The following is a 25,691-nucleotide window of genomic DNA, read 5'->3' on the forward strand; positions in this document are numbered from 1 at the left end:
GGTCCCACCTCTGACTTTTGGTTATACAACGTTATATGGTAATGCTAGTGAGCCAGGCTAGTTATGATAACACAGATTCAAGGGGAAGGATACTGTAGCTAGTTAAATTGGCTATTCTCTCTCAAAAAAGTGCTCTTATGCACACCCTTCCGGTCCTCCACTCATTCACTTACTCAATAACAGCCTGCTCACTGCCTGATAGTCAGCAGCAGCAGGTCACAGTGAAAAAAACACTGAACAAAAATATAAGCGCAACATCTAAAGTGTTGGTCCCATGTTTCATGAGCAGAAATAAAATATCCCAGAAATGTTCCATATGTAGAAAAAACGATTTTCTCTCAAATATTGTGCAAAAATGTGTTTACTTCCCTGTTAGTGAGCATTTTAGCCTTTGTCATGATAATCCATCCACTTGACAGGTGTGGCATATCAAGAAGCTGATTAAACGACATGGTCATTACACAGGTGTACCTTGTGCTGGGGACAATAAAAGGCCACTCTCAAATGTGCAGTTTTGTCACACAACCAAATGCCACAGATGCCTCAAGTTGAGGGAGCGTGCAATTGTCATGATGACTACAGGAATGTCCACCAGAGCTGTTGCCAGAGAAATCTATGTTCATTTCTGTACCATAAAGCACCACCAACGTCATTTTAGAGAATTTGGCAGTACGTCCACCCGGCCTCACAACTGCAGACCACATGTAACCATGCCAGCCCATGACCTACACATCCGGCTTCTTCACCTGCGGGATTGTCTGAGGAGATGGGGTGCTGCTGAGGAGTATTTCTGTCTGTAATAAAGCCCTTTTGTGGGGGAAAACTGATTCTGATTGGCTGGGCCTGGATCCCAAGTGGGTGGGCCTATGACCTCCCAGGCCCACCCATGGCTGCGTCCCTGCCCAGTCATGTGAAATCCATAGATTAGGGCCTAATGCATTTTTTTAAATTGACTGATTTCCTAGTATGAACTGTAACTCAGCAAAATCTTTGCAATTGTTGCATGTTGTGTTTTTAATATTTTTTTCAGTGTATATAATTTCTTTAAAGAGAACAGTACCGTGTCCGTTTTCACCCGCGCTGAGAACTGCTGATATGGCAACCCTAAACATGCATGCTCTCATAAGGGTCGTTCCATGTCATTTCAGCAAGCCATGATACCCACCTTCTCAGATTGTTCTGAAATCATTTATGTAGTTAAAATTGATAAGATTAGCATTCCTTCAACATTATTCTGTTGAAATATAATTTGATCTCTGAGAAAGTAAGCTAATTTATTGCACCCAAATTGGACATTTTAATTTATAGGACTCATGTAATATTCAATAAATATAGTACCTAACATCCGATTTGGACCAAAATTTTTAGTAACAAAGAGTAAGAAATTATCAAAAGCCTCCCACGGACCAACAAACACCTTACGCCAATCCCACCCTAACAACGAGTATTGAGTATCAGTTCTCTATGTATGACAAGTAGTATGGAGCTGTGGCTCGGAGTATTGTTTCTTCATACCATGTAATGTATTCTCAGTGAATTTTTTTTTTTTTTTCCCTGTTCAGAGAAATGTATAATTGAAGTTGTTAGGTATGTGTTCCATCCCACATCCTGATATTACCAGGTGCTGACCACTAGATGGTGCTATTCCTACTTTTGGATGATGGTATTTAAATATTTTTTTTTCAAAGAAAATCAATGCTAAAGTGATAGTTCACCCAAATTAGTGTCACAAGTGACATTGGTTTGCCAGTTTAGGGACAAAGTATAACAGTAACCCATGCTTTGGTTTTGTTTCCCTGGACACTGTTTCAAATGGTAATTTTTGGGGGCATTTGTGGCACAAATCCAATGCAAATCAATGGTACCTATATTAGCATTTCCGCACTTCATATCCAAATTATCTATAAGTAAAATTCAGTTACACAATCTTTAGATACTTTGGACATAATGTGGAAATGCCAAAATACGTACCATTGACTTGTATTGGATTTGTGCCACACATGCTAAAAAGTTTGCATTTTAAACAGTGGACCACAACCAACACACGGATTGCTGTCATACCTTGTCAATAGACTGCTAACAGGTTAAGGAAACCAATATATGATTTAGTAATTTGGGTGAACTATCCCTTTAACAATGAGGGGGAAGGGGTGGGTTTCTTTAAAAAAAGAAATCACCCCGAACAGCACCATGTAGTGGTGATAACCTGGTAATATCAGGATGTAGGATGGGACATAAGCAACTTCAATGACTAATTTCTCTGAACAGGGGGGGGGGGGGGGGGGGGGACATCACCAAATTCACTGAGAAGAGGCCTGCATACCCTCAACTCAGATGTTTGTCCGCTGCTTTCGCCGTACCTGGAAGAAAGCCCAGTCAGCTCTTCTCAAGATTACCTCCAGTTATCAGCGACAAGCGGACCGCCACCAGACCACGGCTCCCTGGTATCGTCTCGGGCAGAGGGTATGGCTGTCCAGCAATTTCCAAATGCCTGAAGGTACCACGTTCATCTGTACAAACAATAGTAGGCAAGTATAAACACCATGGGACCACGCAGCCGTCATCCTGCTGAGGAAGGAGATGCGTTCTGTCTCCTAGAGATTAATGTACTTTGATGCGAAAAGAGCAATTCAATCCCAGAACAACAGCAAAGGACCTTGTGAAGATGCTGAAGGAAACGGGTAACAAAGTAGCTACACTGCTCAGAAAAATAAAGGGAACACTTAAACAACACAATGTAACTCCAAGTCAATCACACTTCTGTGAAATCAAACTGTCCACTTAGGAAGCAACACTGATTGACAATCAATTTCACATGCTGTTGTGCAAATGGAATAGACAACAGGTGGAAATTATAGGCAATTAGCAAGACACCCCCAATAAAGGAGTGGTTCTGCAGGTGGTGACCACAGACCACTTCTCAGTTCCTATGCTTCCTGGCTGATGTTTTGGTCACTTTTGAATGCTGGCGGTGCTTTCACTCTAGTGGTAGCATGAGACGGAGTCTACAACCCACACAAGTGGCTCAGGTAGTGCAGCTCATCCAGGATGGCACATCAATGTGAGCTGTGGCAAGAAGGTTTGCTGTGTCTGTCAGCGTAGTGTCCAGAGCATGGAGGCACTACCAGGAGACAGGCCAGTACATCAGGAGACGTGGAGGAGGCCAACAACCCAGCAGCAGGATCGCTACCTCTGCCTTTGTGCAAGGAGGAGCACTGCCAGAGCCCTGCAAAATGACCTCCAGCAGGCCACAAATGTGCATGTGTCTGCTCAAACGGTCAGACTCCATGAGGGTGGTATGAGGGCCCGACGTCCACAGGTTGGGGTTGTGCTTACAGCCCAACACCGTGCAGGACGTTTGGCATTTGCCAGAGAACACCAAGATTGGCAAATTCGCCACTGGCGCCCTGCGCTCTTCACAGATGAAAGCAGGTTCACACTGAGCACATGTGACAGACGTGACAGAGTCTGGAGACGCCGTGGAGAACGTTCTGCTGCCTGCAACATCCTCCAGCATGACCGGTTTGGCGGTGGGTCAGTCATGGTGTGGGGTGGCATTTCTTTGGGGGGCCGCACAGCCCTCCATGTGCTCGCCAGAGGTAGCCTGACTGCCATTAGGTACAGAGATGAGATCCTCAGACCCCTTGTGAGACCATATGCTGGTGCGGTTGGCCCTGGGTTCCTCCTAATGCAAGACAATGCTAGACCTCATGTGGCTGGAGTGTGTCAGCAGTTCCTGCAAGAGGAAGGCATTGATGCTATGGACTGGCCCACCCGTTCCCCAGACCTGAATCCAATTGAGCACATCTGGGACATCATGTCTCGCTCCATCCACCAACGCCACGTTGCACCACAGACTGTCCAGGTGTTGGCGGATGCTTTAGTCCAGGTCTGGGAGGAGATCCCTCAGGAGACCATCTGCCACCTCATCAGGAGCATGCCCAGGCGTTGTAGGGAGGTCATACAGGCACGTGGAGGCCACACACACTACTGAGCCTCATTTTGACTTGTTTTAAGGACATTACATCAAAGTGGGATCAGCCTGTAGTGTGGTTTTCCACTTTAATTTTGAGTGTGAATCCAAATCCAGACCTCCATGGGTTGATAAATTTGATTTCCATTGATAATTTTTGTGTGATTTTGTTGTCAGCACATTCAACTATGTAAAGAAAAAAGTATTTAATAAGAATATTGAATTAATTCAGATCTAGGATCTGTTATTTTAGTGTTCACTTAATTTTTTTGAGCAGTGTATATCCACTTTAAAATGAGTCCAATATCGACATAACCTGAAAGGCCACTCAGCAGGGAAGAAGCCACTGCTCCAAAACCGCCATAAAAAAAACAGACTACGGTTTTCCACTGCACATGAGAACAAAGATCGTACTTTTTGGAGAAATGTCCTCTGGTCTGATGAAACAAAAATAGAACTGTTTGGCCATGATGGCCATCATTATGTTTGGAGGGAAATGGGAGGCTTGCAAGCCGAGGAACACCATCATAATCGTGAAGCACGGGGGTGGCAGCATCATGTTGTGGGGGTGCTTTGCTGCAGGAGGGAATGGTGCACTTCACAAAATAGTTGGCTTTCATGTGGAAGGAAAATTATGTGGATATATTGAAGCAACATCTCAAGACATACGTCAGGAAGTTAAATCTTGGTCACAAAAGGGTCTTCCAAATGGACAATGACCCCAAGCATACTTCCAAAGTTGTGGCAAAATGGGCTTAAGGACAACAAAGTCAATGTTTTGGAGTGGCCATCACAAAACCCTGACCTCAATCCTATGGAAAATTTGTGGGCAGAACTGAAAACTGAAAAAGCGTGTGCGAGCAAGGAGGCCTACAAGCCTGACTCAGTTACACCAGCTCTGTCAGGAGGAATGGGCCAAAATTCACCCAACTTATTGTGGGAAGCTTGTGGAAGGCTACCCAAAACGTTTGACCCAAGTTAAACAATTTATTGGCAATGCTACCAAATACTAATTGAGTTTTTAATTATAATTAATAATTTTTACTATAATTAAATGTCAGGAATTGTGAAAAACTGAGTTTAAATGTATTTGGCTAAGGTGTATGTAAACTTCTGACTTCAACTGTATCCCACTATTCATGTGTCTAGGATTAAACCTATGTCTCATAGTCCTTTGTCTCCACCCCACTCCAGGGGTCGCCCATCTTCCCCATTATCCCCAGTGTATTTATACCTGTGTTCTCTGTTTGTCTGTTGTCAGGTTTGTTTCGTCAAGCCTACCAGCGCTTTCCCATGCTCCTGTCTTTCTCTGTTCTTATTTTCTAGTTTTCCTGGTTTTGACCATTCTGCCTGCCAGCCGTTCTCTACATTCACACCACCCTGGATTATTGACCTCTGCCTGCCCTTGACCTGTCATTTGCCTGCTCCCCTCTTTTTGTAATAAACTTTTGTTACTTCGATAATGTCTGCATCTGATTCTTCTCTTGAGTTTTGACACCCCCATATTTTGCATGAGTGGTTTGTCCCATACTGTTTGAAGGTCTGATTGGTTCACTGTGAGGATCTGTGGAGTGGAGTGTCCCATTCACTGGACCCCTCTAATGAGCCAGCAATTAATGGGACCTGCTAAGAAAGGAAGGGGTGCGAGGGGGGCTATGGAACCTGCCAGACCCTATTAATATCACTGGTCACTAATTGATGTCACTGGTCCGAAGGCTTGGAACACTTCTCTAGTTGAATACAACCCATCATTAATAAACACTTCTCTATTCCCTTCTGTGGATTTTTGTTGTTGTTTTAAACTAGAACTTTCCTCTCCATGAACAGCAGGAAGCAGATTGTACAGTCAACTTTCCTGCCAGTTCTTGACTAAGGTGACATCATTTATCAGAATGCAGCAGCCACTACTCTTAACTTTGGAAACATACCATAGCGCCCTTCACTTTATTACAGGTGACAGTTTTAATACTCATCACTGCATCCTCTATCAGAAGGTCAGGTGGACCTCACTAAAATCCCATAGATCATTTCCTTACTCCCTTCTTGTTTTCAAAGCTCTGGTTCACAAACTTCCAACACACCTCACTTCCCTGTTGAAATATATAAATATGAAATACCTAACCCGTTCGCAGGGTTGGATAATTGCTTGTCTCCAGAAAGTTTGGTAAATCTGCCTTTTAGTTTTAACGCACCACAGTTATAGAATGCCTTGCAAAACAAATTACACCTGGATTCACTGGTGACAATAGGGCAGTTTAAAACTCTGTAGTTCTGTCACGCCCTGACCTTAGAGATTTTTATGTCTCTATTTTGGTTTGGCCAGGGTGTGATTTGGGTGGGCATTCTATGTTCTTTTTCTATGTTTTTGCATTTCTTTGTTTTGGCTGGGTATGGTTCTCAATTGGTCGTTAGGGATCTCCTTGTCTCATCGCGCACCAGCGAGTGGCGGGCCGGGCGCAGTGCGCGCTAGCAATGATAAAGCGATGATAGGCAAGATGCAATAGATGGTATAAAATACAGTGTACACATACAGTATGAGATGAGTGATGCAAAATATGTAAATATTAAAGTGACCTTATTAAAGTGACTGGTGATCAATTTAAAAGTCTGTGTGTAGGCAACAGCTTCTCTGTGTTAGTGATGGCTGTTTACCAGCGTCAACCCTTACAGTTAGAGACAAGAAGCAGGTACAGTGAGTGAACATTTAATGGCGATGGACATAGGACAGGACAGCGTCTGGACGTGAACACATAACATTAATGCAGACAGGCGTGGGAGCCCGACGATCTGGCAGAGGCGCGGGAGCCCCGACGATCCTGCAGAAGCGTGACGTGGGGTGGGCACCTGCCGAGCCCACAGAGGCAATACGACCTCTCAAGCAGACTAAGGTGTGGAAGACCGGACCCGACGTCACCAACCAACACTCCCTAATGCTTATTTTTGTGGTATCTGCATTCTTTAAGAGTCAACTCTGATTGAGACAAGAAGCAGGTACAGGGAGTGAACATTTAATGGCGACGGACATGGAACAGGACAGGACAGCATCTGGACGTGAACACATAACAACATTAATGCAGACAGGGAACAAATGGGGGAGCAGACAGTTATAGACGGGGCAATCAACAAAGGTAAGGAGTCCAGGTGAGTCCAATGATCACTGCTATGTGTAATGACAGGTGTGCATAATGAAGGGCAGCCTGGCGCCCTCGAGAATCCAGAGAGGGAGAGCGGGAGCAGGAGTGACAATACCAGTCTGATGGCCTTGAGATAGAAGCTGTTTTTCAGTCTCTCGGTCCCAGCTTTGAGTGACAATGGATATGCCTGTCGTGGGTACCTTCATGACTCCCCAGACACCTGAAGAGAGAGAATACAACACCTCTCATATCCTGACAAGAAGTGCTTTACAGGAGGGGCGCTGTACAGCTATTTACAGGTCTCTCCAATCAGGTTCAAGTCTGGGCTCTGGATGGGCCACTCAAGGGCATTCAGAGACTTGCCCCGAAGCCACTCCTGCATTGTCTTGGCTGTGTGCTTAAGGTCTTTGTCCTGTTGGAAGTTGAACCTTCACCCTGGTCTGAGGTCCTGAGCACTCTGGAGCAGGTTTTTATCAAGGATCTCTCTGTACTTTGCTCCGTTCATCTTTCCCTCAATCCTGACTAATCTTCCAGTTCCTGCCGCTGAATAACATCCCCACAGCATGACGCTGCTACCTCCATGCTTCACAGTAGAGATGTTGCCAGGTTTCCTCCAGACGTGACGCTTGGCATTCAGGCCAAAGAGTTCAATCTTGGTTTCATCAGACCAGAGAATCTTGTTTCTTATGGTATGTTGTCCTTTAGGTGCCTTCGGGAAACTACAAGCAGGCTGTCATGTTTATTTTACTGAGGAGTGGCTTCCATCTGCCCACTCTGCCACAAAGGCCTGATTTGGTGGAGTGTTGCGGAGATGGTTGTCCTTCTGGAACGTTCTCAAATCTCCACAAAGGAACTCTGGAGCTCATTCAGAGTGACCATCGGGTTCTAGTTTGCCTCCCTTATCAAGGCCCTTCTCCCCCGATTGCTCAGTTTGCTGGGGAGCCAGCTCTAGGAAGAGTCTTGGTGGTTCCAAACTTCTTCCATTTAAGAATGGTGGAGGCCACTGTGCAGACATTTTTTGGTACCCATCACCAGAACTGTGCCGCATCACAATCCTGTCTTGGAGCTCTGAATTTCCCGCCTCCCCTTTGCTTTGGTAGCTAACTCAGCCTGCACTCTTTTAAAGTTTTACCATCGCATGGGCCCCAAACATCAATCTGTAAGTCTCTGCTCTCTCTTTGCTTTTAAAATGCGTTATGTTTTAGTGTGTTAGTTGTGTTTTAGCTGGTCTCCAGTAGTTGGGTTTACCTTGCCAACCATAACAATGGTGGCTGGCTAAGCTAATAGATAGTTGGCTAAATAGCTAATGTTATTTTATTATTTTATTTTATTATTTTTTTTTACCCCTTTTTCTCCCCAATTTCGTAGTATCCAATTGTTGTAGTAGCTACTATCTTGTCTCATCGCTACAACTCCCGTACGGGCTTGGGAGAGACGAAGGTTGAAAGTCATGCGTCCTCCGATACACAACCAACCAAGCCGCTGCTTCTTTAACACAGCGCACATCCAACCCGGAAGCCAGCCGCACCAATGCGCCGGAGGAAACACCGTGCACCTGGCCACCTTGGCTAGCGTACACTGCGCCCAGCCCGCCACAGGAGTCGCTGGTGCGCGATGAGACAAGGACACCCCTACCGACCAAGCCCTCCCTAACTCGGGCGACGCTAGGCCAATTGTGCGTCGCCCCACGGATAGCTAATGTTATTTGACTGGCTATCTTGCCGGCTAAGATAACTGCAAATAGCTAACGTTCTTTGATAACTGGTTAGATGGCATTGTGTATTTCCAAAACATTGGTTTACTTTAATGTAGCTGTAAACTAGATGTTAATAGCAGCTGGCTAACTCGTGCAGTGCTAACGTAGCATTATCAGGCTAATAGGATAACGTTAGCAGGCTAGTTGGCTAGCAACCTTGCAAGTTGATTTGTAACAATACATTTATAAAGTATTTGCCTGTAAGTTGGCTAAAAATGTAATTGAAACCTGTAGTAATGAGTGCAAATTATTGTATTTTATTTGAAGTTATACATTTGAATTTATTTCTATTGGGGTTTACATTATAGGTAATAGGCTAGCTTGCCGGGTCCTCCATATTACATCACATCCTGGAAAAACATGATCGGTTTTATGCATTAACTTGAAAAATAGAAAAGTGAGGTGTAACTTTGCAGTCTGACTTTTGATGTGTATATTAATGCAAATCCATATGTTACATATTTGTTACATATTTGTTACATTAATGTTACCTACCCTTTAAGTAAAAAAAATAATAATTCTGATCTGATCACAGTTTATAAGTGGACAGCGAGGTGTGCATTTGTAAATCAGTTGTAATATACTGTTGCCAGAAATTCTGCCCATGAATTCCATTTGCACATCACCCAATTCCTCAAACTTTCTGGACAGCAACCAGACAAGAGCCTGCAGAGAGGCAACAGTGCCTGCAGAGGCAACACTACCGATTCCTAGACAGTGCCTATTTATACAACTCCTCCATCTCCTGGATTGAATAATGTACTGCATATTTAGTATGCAGTACATTATACTATCCAGCTGATAATGCTATGAGTGTTGCATGCTTTAGTTTTCAATTTCAAGGTTGGTTCAATTTGGGTGTGATTGGAGTCTTCTTCGTTGGTCAGAATGTGTTGCACCTGTCTCCTCGTTTAGTCAGTTAGTTAAGAGCTGCAGAGCCAATGCTCCATTTGGCATGAGAGATGTTGGGAATGCTAGACTGCTGTTTACTGTAGCTCGCCCTTTTTAAATTGGGAAACAAAGCCTTTTATCTTGTCTCACCTGTTTGGTTTGCCCCTTTTGCACTCCTTTACCTAAGCGGCAGGTAGCCTAGCAGTTAAGAGCATTGGGACAGCATTCCCAGAAGGCATGGATTATTGAGTCATTGTTAGTTTTCCACTTAAGACATGACTCTGCCATTGTGCTGTAGAATTTGTTTGCGCATTGTAGGACTGTAATTTGTTTTCAACACACCTCCAGGCTGTATAAGGTCTATTTGACCAAGAAGGAGAGTGATGGAGTGCTGCATCAGATGGAGTGCTGCACCTGGCCTCCACAATCACCCGACCTCAACCCAATTGAGATGGTTTGGGATAAGATGGACCGCAGAGTGAAGAAAAAGCAACCAACAACGGCTCAGCATATGTGGGAACTCAAGACTGTTGGAAAAGCAGTCCTGGTTAAGAGAATGCCAAGAGTGTGCAAAGCTGTCATCAAGGCATTTTTTTATTTTATTTAACTAGGCAAGTCAGTTAAGAACACCTTCTTATTTACAATGACAGCCTACTGGGGAACAGTGGGTTAACTGCCATGCTCAGGGGCAGAATGACAGATGTTTACCTTGTCAGCTCAGGGATTTGATCCAGAAACCTTTTGGTTACAGGCCCAACAATCTAACCACTAGGCTACCTGCCACCCCCCAGGCAAAGGGTGGCTACTTTGAAGAATCTCAAATATTAAATATATTTAGATTTGGTTTCTACATGATTCCATATGTGTTATTTCATAGTTGATGTCTGAATGAATGTCGTTCTCTTCATGGTGATTTATCCTAATAGATACACAAAGGTATAAATATGCAATATCCTTCTTTTGCATATTTTAATATTATTCAACCACAGGGATGGGGGTGGGGGCCACAAAAAATCAGAACTCCTCATGAGGGGCCGCAGTTGCTCGCAGTTCTACGTACCCACATCCATACACCACCACACACCCCTACCTTAGGAGGAAAACATTAGCTGCACTGCTCTTGACAGCAGAGAGCAAATTTTTACATTTTATTTGTTAATTTCGTACAATTATACACATTTAGTTTTACAGCGAATTTCCTGCAATTCTACGCATTTTTCTATAGGGTGCAGTGAAATGTTTGCAGTGACATTGACTATCAAAATCAATGGGGGCCCCCGGCCGCTAATTCGACCATGATTGCTACCAATCTAAAAAAAATAATTGCTGACATGGTTGACTATCAGTGACTGACGATGATGCACAACCAAATTTGGAATTTGCACCGTAAGCATTGTACTATTCTAACTCGCAAGTTGAGACCCCGACTGAGGGCCTTCAAAATGGGGGTCGCATGCTGCCAGTTGCCCAGCCCTGTTCTACACAATGGCGTTTGAATGAGCTCTGCCCCCAAACAAGACCAAATTTGGTTGGACCGGACCAAATCTGAACCATTCACAGATGTCACAGATGTTTTACAAGTTTGGACATCAAATTACAGCACAGTAGAGTACAACACAGCACAGTACAGTAGAGTTCAGTGCAGTAGAGTTAAGTTCAGTGCAGTAGAGTTCAGTACAGTACAGTAGAGTTCAGTACAGTAGTGTTCAGTACAGTAAAGTATGAGAAACCTGAGTATTTTCCTCAGAAGTACGTAATGTCACGATTCAAAAGCTATACGATATTACAGAGAACAAGTTAAGTCTCGCATCCTGGAAAAGATTTGTAACGTTGTATTTCTGGTTCACAAAATTCATGCTAATGTTTGGATTTTGCGCTACCACTCAATTGACTCCCATTCACTCCTTGAAGGAGAGCTCTCCTTGTCCCAGAATCGCCCAAAATGGACCACGCTGCCCTTTGACGAAGCATGGGCAAAGCACACAATGAGCGTGTACCTCCCCGACCCTTCACCGAATGGGAACACATTCAGCCAGTCTGATTGGCCTAGAAACCGATGGGCCGTTGGGCCAGAGCCAGAACACACATGGGTAAAACGACAGTTTGAAAATTCATCATTGACTTTGATACTCTGATTTGTTAGAGACAATCCAATCGTTTGTTTGTTTGTTTGCACAAAGACATGGTCCAGGGGAGAATAATAATAAGAATAATGTAATTTCGTACTGGAACGGAACACCCAAGTGCGCGCACACGTTTTTTTTAATACTACAAAAATGACAGGGTAGCCAACTCTACTGACAAACAGATCAATAAAAACTATGCTGTCTGATCCATATAATCAGCCTGCGAAAAGAGGAAACACAAATACAATATGACCTCCATCTAACCTGGAGGAGAAAAGATTGTCCAAAACCAAACAAAAGGGGCACTGACCCAGTGAATATGCACACTCACCGGGGATATGGCTGATGTTCTCCGCTGGTGCTAATAAGATACACCACTGTTCAATTGTGATAACTAAAAGACAGATTGGAGTATTTTCATTGTTATCTCTTTACAGCAATAGCCATTTGCTTTACAAACTGTTTTTCTGTGATTGCATTTTGAAATATTGCGATATGCCTCGCTGGGTCTCAGGTTTTCACTGACAGTCGCAACGCAACAATCTTCTATTGGTTATTTGCAGCGCATGCTGCCCAAATTGCAGGCCCTTCAAATTGCAGGCTATGCAATTGAAAACAATCCACAGCTTATTTTTTTAAAGAAGATAATGATCCTCTGTGGCTAAATCATGCTTTCTGGTGTAGTAGCCTATTTTGAAAGATTTGATGTATTTCTGTATAGACAGAAGTAAGTTAATTAGGCTATATAATTTTGGCAATTTACTTTAGGGAAAGCTTCCCCTAACCTTATGGACCTACCGCCTATGCCTTTTAATGTGGAATAAACACAACCAGTCATCTAGGCAGAGTTCCTCTGTCCAGTGTCTGTGTTCTTTGGCCCATCTTAATCTTTTATTTTTATTGGCCAGTCTGAGATATGGCTTTTAATTTGCAACTCTGCCTAGAAGGCCAGCATCCCGGAGTCGCTTCTTCACTTTTGATGTTGAGACTGGTGTTTTGCGGGTACTATTTAATGAAGCTGCCAGTTGAGGACTTGTGAGGCGTCTGTTTATCAAACTAGACGCTCTAATGTACTTGTCCTCTTGCTCAGTTGTGCACTGGGGTCTCCCACTCTTTCTATTCTGATTAGAGCCAGTTTGCACTCTTCTGTAAAGGGAGTAGTGCACAGCGTTGTACGAGATCTTCAGTTTCTTGGCAATTTCTCGCATGGAATAGCCTATATTTCTCAGAACAAGAACAGACTGATGAGTTTCAGAAGGAAGTTATTTGTTTCTGGCCATTTTGAGCCTGTAATCGAACCCACAAATGCTGATTCTCCAGATACTGAACTAGTCTAAAGAAGAACAATTTTATTGCTTCTGAGCGGAACGGGGGAACCCTGGAGAGAGGGAGAAAGGAGAAAGTGGACAAATACCTACCCATCGACCCAATTGTTGCAAAACAGTTCAACCTCAGCAGAGTGCTGGTCTAAGGCTTCCCGATGGGAGGCAGGGGCAAATGGCCCACCTCCAACTTCGAACTTCTAAAAACGCTAGGACCCTCTGGAGAGCCCTGCGGTTGCGGGCGGTGCAGCTGCTGTATCAGGTGTTGATACAGCCCGACAGGATGCTTTTAATTGTGCATCTGTAAAAGTGTGTGAGGGTTTTAGGTGCCAAGCCAATGTCTTCAGCCTGCTAAGTTTGAAGAGGCGCTGTCTGTGTGGATGGACCATTTCAGTTTATCGGTGGTGTACACCGAGGAACTTGAAGCTTTCCACCTTCTCCACTGCAGTCCCGTCAATGTAGATGGGGCGGTGCTCCCTCTACTGTTTCTTGAAGTCCACGATCAGCTCCTTTGTTTTCTTGACGTTGGGTGAGAGGTTATTTTCCTGGCACCACATTCCCAGGGCCCTCACCTCCTCCCTGTAGGCTGTCTCGTCATTGTTGGTAATCAGGCCTACTACTGTTGTGTCATCTGCAAACTTGATGATTGAGTTGGAGGCATGTGTGGCCACGCAGTCATGGGTGAACAGGGAGTACAAGAGAGGGCTGAGCACGCATGCTTGTGGGGCCCCAGTATTGAGGATAAGCGAAGTAGAGGTGTTGTTTCCTAACTTCACCACCTGGGGGTGGCCCATCAGGAAGTCCAGGACCCAGTTGCACAGGGCGGGGTTCAGACCCAGGGCCTCGAGCTTAATGATTTACTCAAATATTTCTGTTATTCAGTGATATTTATTCCCATAGTAATTCATTATGGATCCATCCAGATGTGGTTAGAAAACCGTGTATTTGGTGGACTCGGTAAGAGTCAATTGTAATTTGTAAAATAATGTTAGACTTTATTATGATTATGGTCACGGACAATGCTATTCGCAAACACTATCATCAGATGCCTGTGTTAAGCCGAATGCGAAAGCCCAGGAAAATGATCAGGTACAGTAGGCTACAATACTTGCTGGTCTCTACTGTCTGCTGCACATTTTTACATTGTATTCCATTTCGAGCAAGACTATTCAAGCGATTGATGCACTGCGCCCGGCCTGCCACAGGAGTCGCTGGTGCGTGATGAGACAAGGGAGGGCTTGGCCGGACGGCTTGGCCAATTGTGCGTCGCCCTACGGGCCTCCCGGTCGCGAACCCAGAGTCTCTGGTGGCACAGCTAGCACTGCAATGAGTCGCTGGTGCGCGATGAGACAAGGACACCCCTACCGACCAAGCCCTCCCTAACTCGGGCGACGCTAGGCCAATTGTGCGTCGCCCCACGGATAGCTAATGTTATTTGACTGGCTATCTTGCCGGCTAAGATAACTGCAAATAGCTAACGTTCTTTGATAACTGGTTAGATGGCATTGTGTATTTCCAAAACATTGGTTTACTTTAATGTAGCTGTAAACTAGATGTTAATAGCAGCTGGCTAACTCGTGCAGTGCTAACGTAGCATTATCAGGCTAATAGGATAACGTTAGCAGGCTAGTTGGCTAGCAACCTTGCAAGTTGATTTGTAACAATACATTTATAAAGTATTTGCCTGTAAGTTGGCTAAAAATGTAATTGAAACCTGTAGTAATGAGTGCAAATTATTGTATTTTATTTGAAGTTATACATTTGAAGTTATTTCTATTGGGGTTTACATTATAGGTAATAGGCTAGCTTGCCGGGTCCTCCATATTACATCACACCCTGGAAAAACATGATCGGTTTTATGTATTAACTTGAAAAATAGAAAAGTGAGGTGTAACTTTGCAGTCTGACTTTTGATGTGTATATTAATGCAAATCCATATGTTACATATTTGTTACATATTTGTTACATTAATGTTACCTACCCTTTAAGTAAAAAAAATAATAATTCTGATCTGATCACAGTTTACTAAGTGGACAGCGAGGTGTGCATTTGTAAATCAGTTGTAATATACTGTTGCCAGAAATTCTGCCCATGAATTCCATTTGCACATCACCCAATTCCTCAAACTTTCTGGACAGCAACCAGACAAGAGCCTGCAGAGAGGCAACAGTGCCTGCAGAGAGGCAACAGTGCCTGCAGAGGCAACACTACCGATTCCTAGACTGTGCCTATTTATACAACTCCTCCATCTCCTGGATTGAATAATGTACTGCATATTTAGTATGCAGTACATTATACTATCCAGCTGATGATGCTATGAGTGTTGCATGCTTTAGTTTTCAATTTCAAGGTTGGTTCAATTTGGGTGTGATTGGAGTCTTCTTCGTTGGTCAGAATGTGTTGCACCTGTCTCCTCGTTTAGTCAGTTAGTTAAGAGCTGCAGAGCCAATGCTCCATTTGGCATGAGAGATGTTGGGAATGCTAGACTGCTGTTTACTGTAGCTCGCCCTTTTTAAATTGGGAAACAAAGCCTTTTATCTTGTCTCACCTGTTTGGTTTGCCCCTTTTGCACTCCTTTACCTAAGCGGCAGGTAGCCTAGCGGTTAAGAGCATTGGGACAGCATTCCCAGAAGGCATGGATTATTGAGTCATTGTTAGTTTTCCACTTAAGACATGACTCTGCCATTGTGCTGTAGAATTTGTGAATTGTCTCAGTTGTGTAATAAATTCTATACGTTAGTTTATACTGGATTACGCGTACTATTTAGATAACTGACAATATTACAGTTATGTTCCACTGGTGAGAAGGCAGGCCCCTAAATGGCAGGTAACCCAAAGAAAGAAGACAGGTTGGCGGCCGGAATGTTGCAATAAACTTTAGTGAACTAAGATCATAATATATTTACAAAATAATACATATGGGAGTAGTCAGCCTAGTCCATCCGGACGCACAACTGCAACGCGTTTCGACTACTAGTCTTCATCAGGCAGCGTTCATTAGAGTTACCAGCCTCAGAAATTGCAGCCCGAATAAATGCTTCACTGAGTTCAAGTAACAGACACATCTCAACATCAACTGTTCAGCGGCGACTGCGTGAATCAGGCTTTCATGGTTGAATTGCTGCAAAGAAACCACTAAAGGACACCAATAAGAAGAAGAGACTTGCTTGGGCCAAGAAACACGATCAATGGATATTAGACTGGTGGAAATCTGTCCTTTGGTCTGATGAGTCCAAATTTGAGATTTTTGGTTCCAACCGCTGTGTCTTTGTGAGACGCAGTGAACTGATAATCGGATAATCTCTGCATGTGTAGTTCCTACCGTGAAGCACGAGGAGGTGGTGTGATGGTGTGTGTGTGGGGGGGGGGGGGGGGGGGGGGGGGGGGGTTTGCGCATAGTAGGACTGTAATTTGTTTTCAACACACCTCCAGGCTGTATAAGGTATATTTGACCAAGAAGGAGAGTGATGGAGTGCTGCATCAGATGGAGTGCTGCACCTGGCCTCCACAATCACCCGACCTCAACCCAATTGAGGTGTTTGGGATAAGATGGACCGCAGAGTGAAGAAAAAGCAAACAACAACGGCTCAGCATATGTGGGAACTCAAGACTGTTGGAAAAACAGTCCTGGTTAAGAGAATGCCAAGAGTGTGCAAAGCTGTCATCAAGGCATTTTTTTATTTTATTTAACTAGGCAAGTCAGTTAAGAACACCTTCTTATTTACAATGACAGCCTACTGGGGAACAGTGGGTTAACTGCCATGTTCAGGGGCAGAATGACAGATGTTTACCTTGTCAGCTCAGGGATTTGATCCAGAAACCTTTTGGTTACAGGCCCAACAATCTAACCACTAGGCTACCTGCCACCCCCCAGGCAAAGGGTGGCTACTTTGAAGAATCTCAAATATTAAATATATTTAGATTTGGTTTCTACATGATTCCATATGTGTTATTTCATAGTTGATGTCTGAATGAATGTCGTTCTCTTCATGGTGATTTATCCTAATAGATACACAAAGGTATAAATATGCAATATCCTTCTTTTGCGTATTTTAATATTATTCAACCACAGGGATGGGGGTGGGGGCCACAAAAAATCAGAACTCCTCATGAGGGGCCGCAGTTGCTCGCAGTTCTACGTACCCACATCCATACACCACCACACACCCCTACCTTAGGAGGAAAACATTAGCTGCACTGCTCTTGACAGCAGAGAGCAAATTTTTACATTTTATTTGTTAATTTCGTACAATTATACACATTTAGTTTTACAGCGAATTTCCTGCAATTCTACGCATTTTTCTATAGGGTGCAGTGAAATGTTTGCAGTGACATTGACTATCAAAATCAATGGGGGCCCCCGGCCGCTAATTCGACCATGATTGCTACCAATCTAAAAAAAATAATTGCTGACATGGTTGACTATCAGTGACTGACGATGATGCACAACCAAATTTGGAATTTGCACCGTAAGCATTGTACTATTCTAACTCGCAAGTTGAGACCCCGACTGAGGGCCTTCAAAATGGGGGTCGCATGCTGCCAGTTGCCCAGCCCTGTTCTACACAATGGCGTTTGAATGAGCTCTGCCCCCAAACAAGACCAAATTTGGTTGGACCGGACCAAATCTGAACCATTCACAGATGTCACAGATGTTTTACAAGTTTGGACATCAAATTACAGCACAGTAGAGTACAACACAGCACAGTACAGTAGAGTTCAGTGCAGTAGAGTTAAGTTCAGTGCAGTAGAGTTCAGTACAGTACAGTAGAGTTCAGTACAGTAGTGTTCAGTACAGTAAAGTATGAGAAACCTGAGTATTTTCCTCAGAAGTACGTAATGTCACGATTCAAAAGCTATACGATATTACAGAGAACAAGTTAAGTCTCGCATCCTGGAAAAGATTTGTAACGTTGTATTTCTGGTTCACAAAATTCATGCTAATGTTTGGATTTTGCGCTACCACTCAATTGACTCCCATTCACTCCTTGAAGGAGAGCTCTCCTTGTCCCAGAATCGCCCAAAATGGACCACGCTGCCCTTTGACGAAGCATGGGCAAAGCACACAATGAGCGTGTACCTCCCCGACCCTTCACCGAATGGGAACACATTCAGCCAGTCTGATTGGCCTAGAAACCGATGGGCCGTTGGGCCAGAGCCAGAACACACATGGGTAAAACGACAGTTTGAAAATTCATCATTGACTTTGATACTCTGATTTGTTAGAGACAATCCAATCGTTTGTTTGTTTGTTTGCACAAAGACATGGTCCAGGGGAGAATAATAATAAGAATAATGTAATTTCGTACTGGAACGGAACACCCAAGTGCGCGCACACGTTTTTTTTAATACTACAAAAATGACAGGGTAGCCAACTCTACTGACAAACAGATCAATAAAAACTATGCTGTCTGATCCATATAATCAGCCTGCGAAAAGAGGAAACACAAATACAATATGACCTCCATCTAACCTGGAGGAGAAAAGATTGTCCAAAACCAAACAAAAGGGGCACTGACCCAGTGAATATGCACACTCACCGGGGATATGGCTGATGTTCTCCGCTGGTGCTAATAAGATACACCACTGTTCAATTGTGATAACTAAAAGACAGATTGGAGTATTTTCATTGTTATCTCTTTACAGCAATAGCCATTTGCTTTACAAACTGTTTTTCTGTGATTGCATTTTGAAATATTGCGATATGCCTCGCTGGGTCTCAGGTTTTCACTGACAGTCGCAACGCAACAATCTTCTATTGGTTATTTGCAGCGCATGCTGCCCAAATTGCAGGCCCTTCAAATTGCAGGCTATGCAATTGAAAACAATCCACAGCTTATTTTTTTAAAGAAGATAATGATCCTCTGTGGCTAAATCATGCTTTCTGGTGTAGTAGCCTATTTTGAAAGATTTGATGTATTTCTGTATAGACAGAAGTAAGTTAATTAGGCTATATAATTTTGGCAATTTACTTTAGGGAAAGCTTCCCCTAACCTTATGGACCTACCGCCTATGCCTTTTAATGTGGAATAAACACAACCAGTCATCTAGGCAGAGTTCCTCTGTCCAGTGTCTGTGTTCTTTGGCCCATCTTAATCTTTTATTTTTATTGGCCAGTCTGAGATATGGCTTTTAATTTGCAACTCTGCCTAGAAGGCCAGCATCCCGGAGTCGCTTCTTCACTTTTGATGTTGAGACTGGTGTTTTGCGGGTACTATTTAATGAAGCTGCCAGTTGAGGACTTGTGAGGCGTCTGTTTATCAAACTAGACGCTCTAATGTACTTGTCCTCTTGCTCAGTTGTGCACTGGGGTCTCCCACTCTTTCTATTCTGGTTAGAGCCAGTTTGCACTCTTCTGTAAAGGGAGTAGTGCACAGCGTTGTACGAGATCTTCAGTTTCTTGGCAATTTCTCGCATGGAATAGCCTATATTTCTCAGAACAAGAATAGACTGATGAGTTTCAGAACGAAGTTATTTGTTTCTGGCCATTTTGAGCCTGTAATCGAACCCACAAATGCTGATTCTCCAGATACTGAACTAGTCTAAAGAAGACCAATTTTATTGCTTCTGAGCGGAACGGGGGAACCCTGGAGAGAGGGAGAAAGGAGAAAGTGGACAAATACCTACCCATCGACCCAATTGTTGCAAAACAGTTCAACCTCAGCAGAGTGCTGGTCTAAGGCTTCCCGATGGGAGGCAGGGGCAAATGGCCCACCTCCAACTTCGAACTTCTAAAAACGCTAGGACCCTCTGGAGAGCCCTGCGGTTGCGGGCGGTGCAGCTGCTGTATCAGGTGTTGATACAGCCCGACAGGATGCTTTCAATTGTGCATCTGTAAAAGTGTGTGAGGGTTTTAGGTGCCAAGCCAATGTCTTCAGCCTGCTAAGTTTGAAGAGGCGCTGTCTGTGTGGATGGACCATTTCAGTTTATCGGTGGTGTACACCGAGGAACTTGAAGCTTTCCACCTTCTCCACTGCAGTCCCGTCAATGTAGATGGGGCGGTGCTCCCTCTACTGTTTCTTGAAGTCCACGATCAGCTCCTTTGTTTTCTTGACGTTGGGTGAGAGGTTATTTTCCTGGCACCACATTCCCAGGGCCCTCACCTCCTCCCTGTAGGCTGTCTCGTCATTGTTGGTAATCAGGCCTACTACTGTTGTGTCATCTGCAAACTTGATGATTGAGTTGGAGGCATGTGTGGCCACGCAGTCATGGGTGAACAGGGAGTACAAGAGAGGGCTGAGCACGCATGCTTGTGGGGCCCCAGTATTGAGGATAAGCGAAGTAGAGGTGTTGTTTCCTAACTTCACCACCTGGGGGTGGCCCATCAGGAAGTCCAGGACCCAGTTGCACAGGGCGGGGTTCAGACCCAGGGCCTCGAGCTTAATGATTTACTCAAATATTTCTGTTATTCAGTGATATTTATTCCCATAGTAATTCATTATGGATCCATCCAGATGTGGTTAGAAAACCGTGTATTTGGTGGACTCGGTAAGAGTCAATTGTAATTTGTAAAATAATGTTAGACTTTATTATGATTATGGTCACGGACAATGCTATTCGCAAACACTATCATCAGATGCCTGTGTTAAGCCGAATGCGAAAGCCCAGGAAAATGATCAGGTACAGTAGGCTACAATACTATACTGTAGGCCTAATAAAAATAATGCTTAAATAAATCTACTGCTGGTCTCTACTGTCTGCTGCACATTTTTACATTGTATTCCATTTCGAGCAAGACTATTCAAGCGATTGATGCACTGCGCCCGGCCTGCCACAGGAGTCGCTGGTGCGTGATGAGACAAGGGAGGGCTTGGCCGGACGGCTTGGCCAATTGTGCGTCGCCCTACGGGCCTCCCGGTCGCGAACCCAGAGTCTCTGGTGGCACAGCTAGCACTGCAATGCTGCTGCACCACCCGGGAGTCCCCTCAAACACTTGTTTTTCACAAGTTTACTGTAGTACTGTAGCAGGTGTAGCCCATCATGCTATTAGCAGGACAATAGACTCTTCATGCCCCGAACTTGCAATGTCAATTTTTGAGTCCTTAAATGAAACTGGTATATATTTTTATTTATCACAATTTTCTTTAACCAATTTTGGTTATTAATGCAGGGCTGACAGTCAAGTTCCTTCCTTTAATTTGTATTTTTTTACTGAAATTGCAACCAACTTTCTATGGCTTGTTTAAAAAATGTTGGAGATGATTTCATCTCAAATAACCGAAAGTGAGCGATTGTAATCTGAATAAAGGGAAGCAGAGGTCAGGAAGGTCCAAGTGAACAAGAAGACGGTTGTTGCCGTCTTTTTTATGTGGAGAAGGTGTATGTTATGATCTGGAAGGGGGGGCTGTTAATCAAGCTTGATATTATGGGGGTAGGAGGAAGAACGTGCAACTAGATAGAGGACTTCCTGTTTGTGTAAGGGATCTCGTCCTCCTCTTCTGAGGAGGAGAAGCGAGAAGGATCGGAGGACCAAAACGCAGCGTGGTAAGTGTCCATAATGTTTATTTTAAAACATAAACTGAACACTACGAAATACAAAACGATAAACGTGAAATGAACGAAACAGTCCTGTGTGGCGACAAACACTGACACGGAAGACAAACACCCACAACCCAAAAGTGAAACCCAGGCTCCCTAAGTATGATTCTCAATCAGGGACAGCAATTGACAGCTGCCTCTGATTGAGAACCATACTAGGCCGAACTCAAAAACCAACATAGAAAAAAAAACAGACTGCCCACCCAACTCACCATATTAAAACAAAGATAAAATAACAGAACTATGGTCAGAATGTGACAGTACCCCCCCAAAGGTGCGGACTCCGGCCGCAAAACCTAAACCTATAGGGGAGGGTCTGGGTGGGTGTGTGTCCGCGGTGGCGGCTCTGGCGCAGGACATGGACCCCACTCCACCATAGTCCTTCTCCGCCTCTCTATTCGCCTCCGTGGCCTCTTAAGAGCGGCTACCCTCACCGCCGACCTCGGACTGGGGACCCTCGCCACGGGTCCCAAATGGACGGGAGATTCCGGCAGCGCCGGACAGGCGGGAGACTCCGGCAGCGACGAACAGGCGGGAGACTCCGGCAGCGACGAACACGCGGGAGACTCCGGCAGTGCCGGACAGGCGGGAGACTTCGGCAGCTCCGGAGTGAAGGGTGATTCCGGCATCGCCGGCGTAACAGGCAGCTCTGGCAGCTCCTGGCTGACTGACGGCTCTGGCAGCTCCTGGCTAACTGACGGCTTTGGCAGCTCTTGGCTGACTGACGGCTCTGGCAGCTCCATGCTGACTGACGGCTCTGGCAGCTCCATGCTGACTGACGGCTCTGGCAGCTCCTGTCTGACTGACGGCTCTGGCAGCTCCTGGCTGACTAACGGCTCTGGCAGCTCCTGGCTGACTGACAGCTCAGGACAGACTGGCGGCTCTGGCAGCTCAGGACAGACTGGCGGCTCTGGCAGCTCAGGACAGACTGGCAACTCTGGCAGCTCAGGACAAACGGGAGACTCTGGCAGCTCAGGACAAACGGGAGACTCTGGCAGCTCAGGACAGACGGGAGACTGGCAGCTCAGGACAGACGGGAGACTCTGGCAGCTCAGGACAGACGGGAGACTCTGGCAGTGCTGGAGAGGAGGAAGGCTCTGACAGCACTGGACAGGCGGGAGCACCTGTAGGGAGAAGACGGAGAGACAGCCTGGTGCGGGGGGCTGCCACCGGAGGCCTGGTACGTGGAGGTGGCACCGGATAGACCGGACCGTGAAGGCTCACAGGAGGTCTCGAGCACCGAGCCTGCCCAACCTTACCTGGTTGAATGCTCCCCGTAGCCAGGCCAGTGTTGCGAGGTGGAATAGCCACCATTCGTAAGGCTGGTGCCATGTACACCGGCCCAAGGAGACGCACTGGAGACCAGATGCGCTGAGCCCGCTTCATGGCACCTGGCTCGATGCCCACTCTAGTCCGGCCGATAGGAGGAGCTGGGATGTACCGCACCGGGCTATGCACATGCACCGGGGACACTGTGCGCCTCACGGCATAACACGGTGCCTGCCCGGTCCCTCTCTCTCTCCGGTAAACAAGGGAAGTTGGCACAGGTCTCCTACCTGCCTTCGCCACCCCCCCAATACATTTTTGGGGCTGCCTCTCGGGCTTCCAGCCACGCTGCCTCCTCATACCACCGCCTCTTGGCTTTCGCTGCCTCCAGCTCAGCTTTGGGTCGGCGATATTCTCCAGCCTGTGCCCATGGTCCCATGGCCGTCCAGAAACTCCTCCCAAGTCCAGGAGTCCTGCGATCGCTGCTGCTGCCCGTTACCACGCTGCTTGGTCCTTTTGTGGTGGGTGTTTCTGTAAGGGATCTCATCCTCCTCTTCTGAAGAGGAGAAGCGAGAAGGATTGGAGGACCAAAAAAGCAGCGTGGTAAGTGTCCATAATGTTTATTTTAAAACATAAACTGAACACTACGAAATACAAAACCATAAACGTGAAATGAACGAAACAGTCCCGTGTGGCAACAAACACTGACACGGAAGACAAACACCCACAACCCAAAAGTGAAACCCAGGCTCCCTAAGTATGATTCTCAATCAGGGACAACAATTGACAGCTGCCTCTGATTGAGAACCATACTAGGCCGAACTCAAAAACCAACATAGAAAAACAAACAGACTGCCCACCCAACTCACACCCTGACCATACTAAAACAAAGATAAAATAACAGAACTATGGTCAGAACGTGACAGTTTGGAAGGTCTATCCAGGGTGGGGGTGGGGAAGTCTCTATCAGGCTACCTGGTGGATAACGGTACACTGCAGGGGAGCCTGATCCTCTGTTGTTCTCAATCATGATCAGTTATGTTTACTCTCAGGTACAGACAGATATTGGGATATTGCAGATGATGGGGCCTTGTGGAAGAGGGGAAGAAATTTGCCATACATAGTCAGGAAGGTACAGGAAGCAATTGATGAGTTTGAGAAGTGGTCATTAATGTGGGGATTCAGGTTCTCTGTAGAAAACTCAGACAGTGTTCTATACTAGGAGGAAGGTGGGAGATGAGGTACACTTGAGGTTATATGGGAGAAACCATGGTTGTGTTCAAGTTCCTTGGAGTATACTTTGACACTAGGCTGACCTGGGCAGAACACAATGAGAGAGTGGTGGGAAAGTGTAAGAAGGTGCTAAATGTGATGCACTGTCTGACAGGGAAGGAGTGGGGGGCTGGGCGTTCCTCATTGAGGACCATGTATGTTGCATTGATCCAATCTATAATAGTCTATGGCAGTATAGCGTATGGTTCGGCAGTCCAGACCTCATTGGAAAGGCTAGATGCCATACAGGGGCAAGGACTCAGAATATGCAGTGGGGCATTTCGGACCTCCACTGTGGCTGCACTACAGGTGGAGGATATGCCATTGCAGATTAGGAGACGGCAGCTGGGAATGAATTATTGGGTCAACCTACAGAGACTTGGGGTGTCTCATCCTGCGAAAGGGGTTTTACAGGCATGCTGGGAACATGAGCAAGGACAGAACACGAGCTTTGGGTGGGTGGGTATTACCCAGGCGAGGGAGATGCGACTGATATGGACAGCGGTAGTGCAAAGATAGCAGGAGCAATGGAATAGAGAAACTAAGGTCAAGCATTTATTCCAAGTACAGAGGAAAGTCGGGGAGGGTCGACGGCAGGATGGGACAGAAGAGAGGCTATTTTTACAAGGGTGGGACACAGCCGGTTGAATAAGACTTTAAATGTGACAGGAAAGCATCCCAGGAAAGTGTGATTATTGCCAGGAAACAGAGACAGTGGAGCATGTATTGATACAGAATGGGCAGTATGAGAGGGAAAAAGAGAGGCTGAGATCTAGTATGAGGAATATGGGGATACAGGAAATTAGTTTAACGAGTATATTGAGTAGACCGTCATTAGATACCATCTCAAATATTTAGTTTTGTCTTTTTGAAGAGAAACTGGCAGGTAGGATTTAGTTTCTCCCTGTCTCTGGCCCACACTCCAGTACAGTAGGTGGCGGTAATGCACCATAACGTTGGCTGCCAACCGCCGATAAACCCCGCCGAATAAGAAGATAACACCTTCTCTCTCTCTCCGTGTCGTGACCCGGGCCATAGGATCGGCGCATCACCTTCCAGTTCAATTGCTTCCCGAATAACTTGTTGCACTCCTTCTCTCTGTTTCACTGTCTCCATTCTCTATCACAGGAACACCCGTCTGATGTTTTGGGGATGATCTCTATAGATGGTATCTTGCATATGGTTCCATAAATCTTCATATTTTTTCTGTTCTTTTTTCAGTTCAATGTTGTCATCCTCCAATGTTGATATTCTCTCCTCTGCTTAATCAAGCCTGATTTTGATTTCACTGACCGATACCTGCAAATCAGCCTGGGCCTGATTGACCGTAGAGATGGATTTTTTTCAGGTCCTCAGGTAGTTCTTTCATTATAATCTAGAAGAAAAATAAACGCACACCTATTTAGGCGAGGT

The sequence above is a fragment of the Oncorhynchus mykiss genome, chromosome 2 (genome assembly GCF_013265735.2).
Source record: "Oncorhynchus mykiss isolate Arlee chromosome 2, USDA_OmykA_1.1, whole genome shotgun sequence".
Taxonomy (NCBI): domain Eukaryota; kingdom Metazoa; phylum Chordata; class Actinopteri; order Salmoniformes; family Salmonidae; genus Oncorhynchus; species Oncorhynchus mykiss.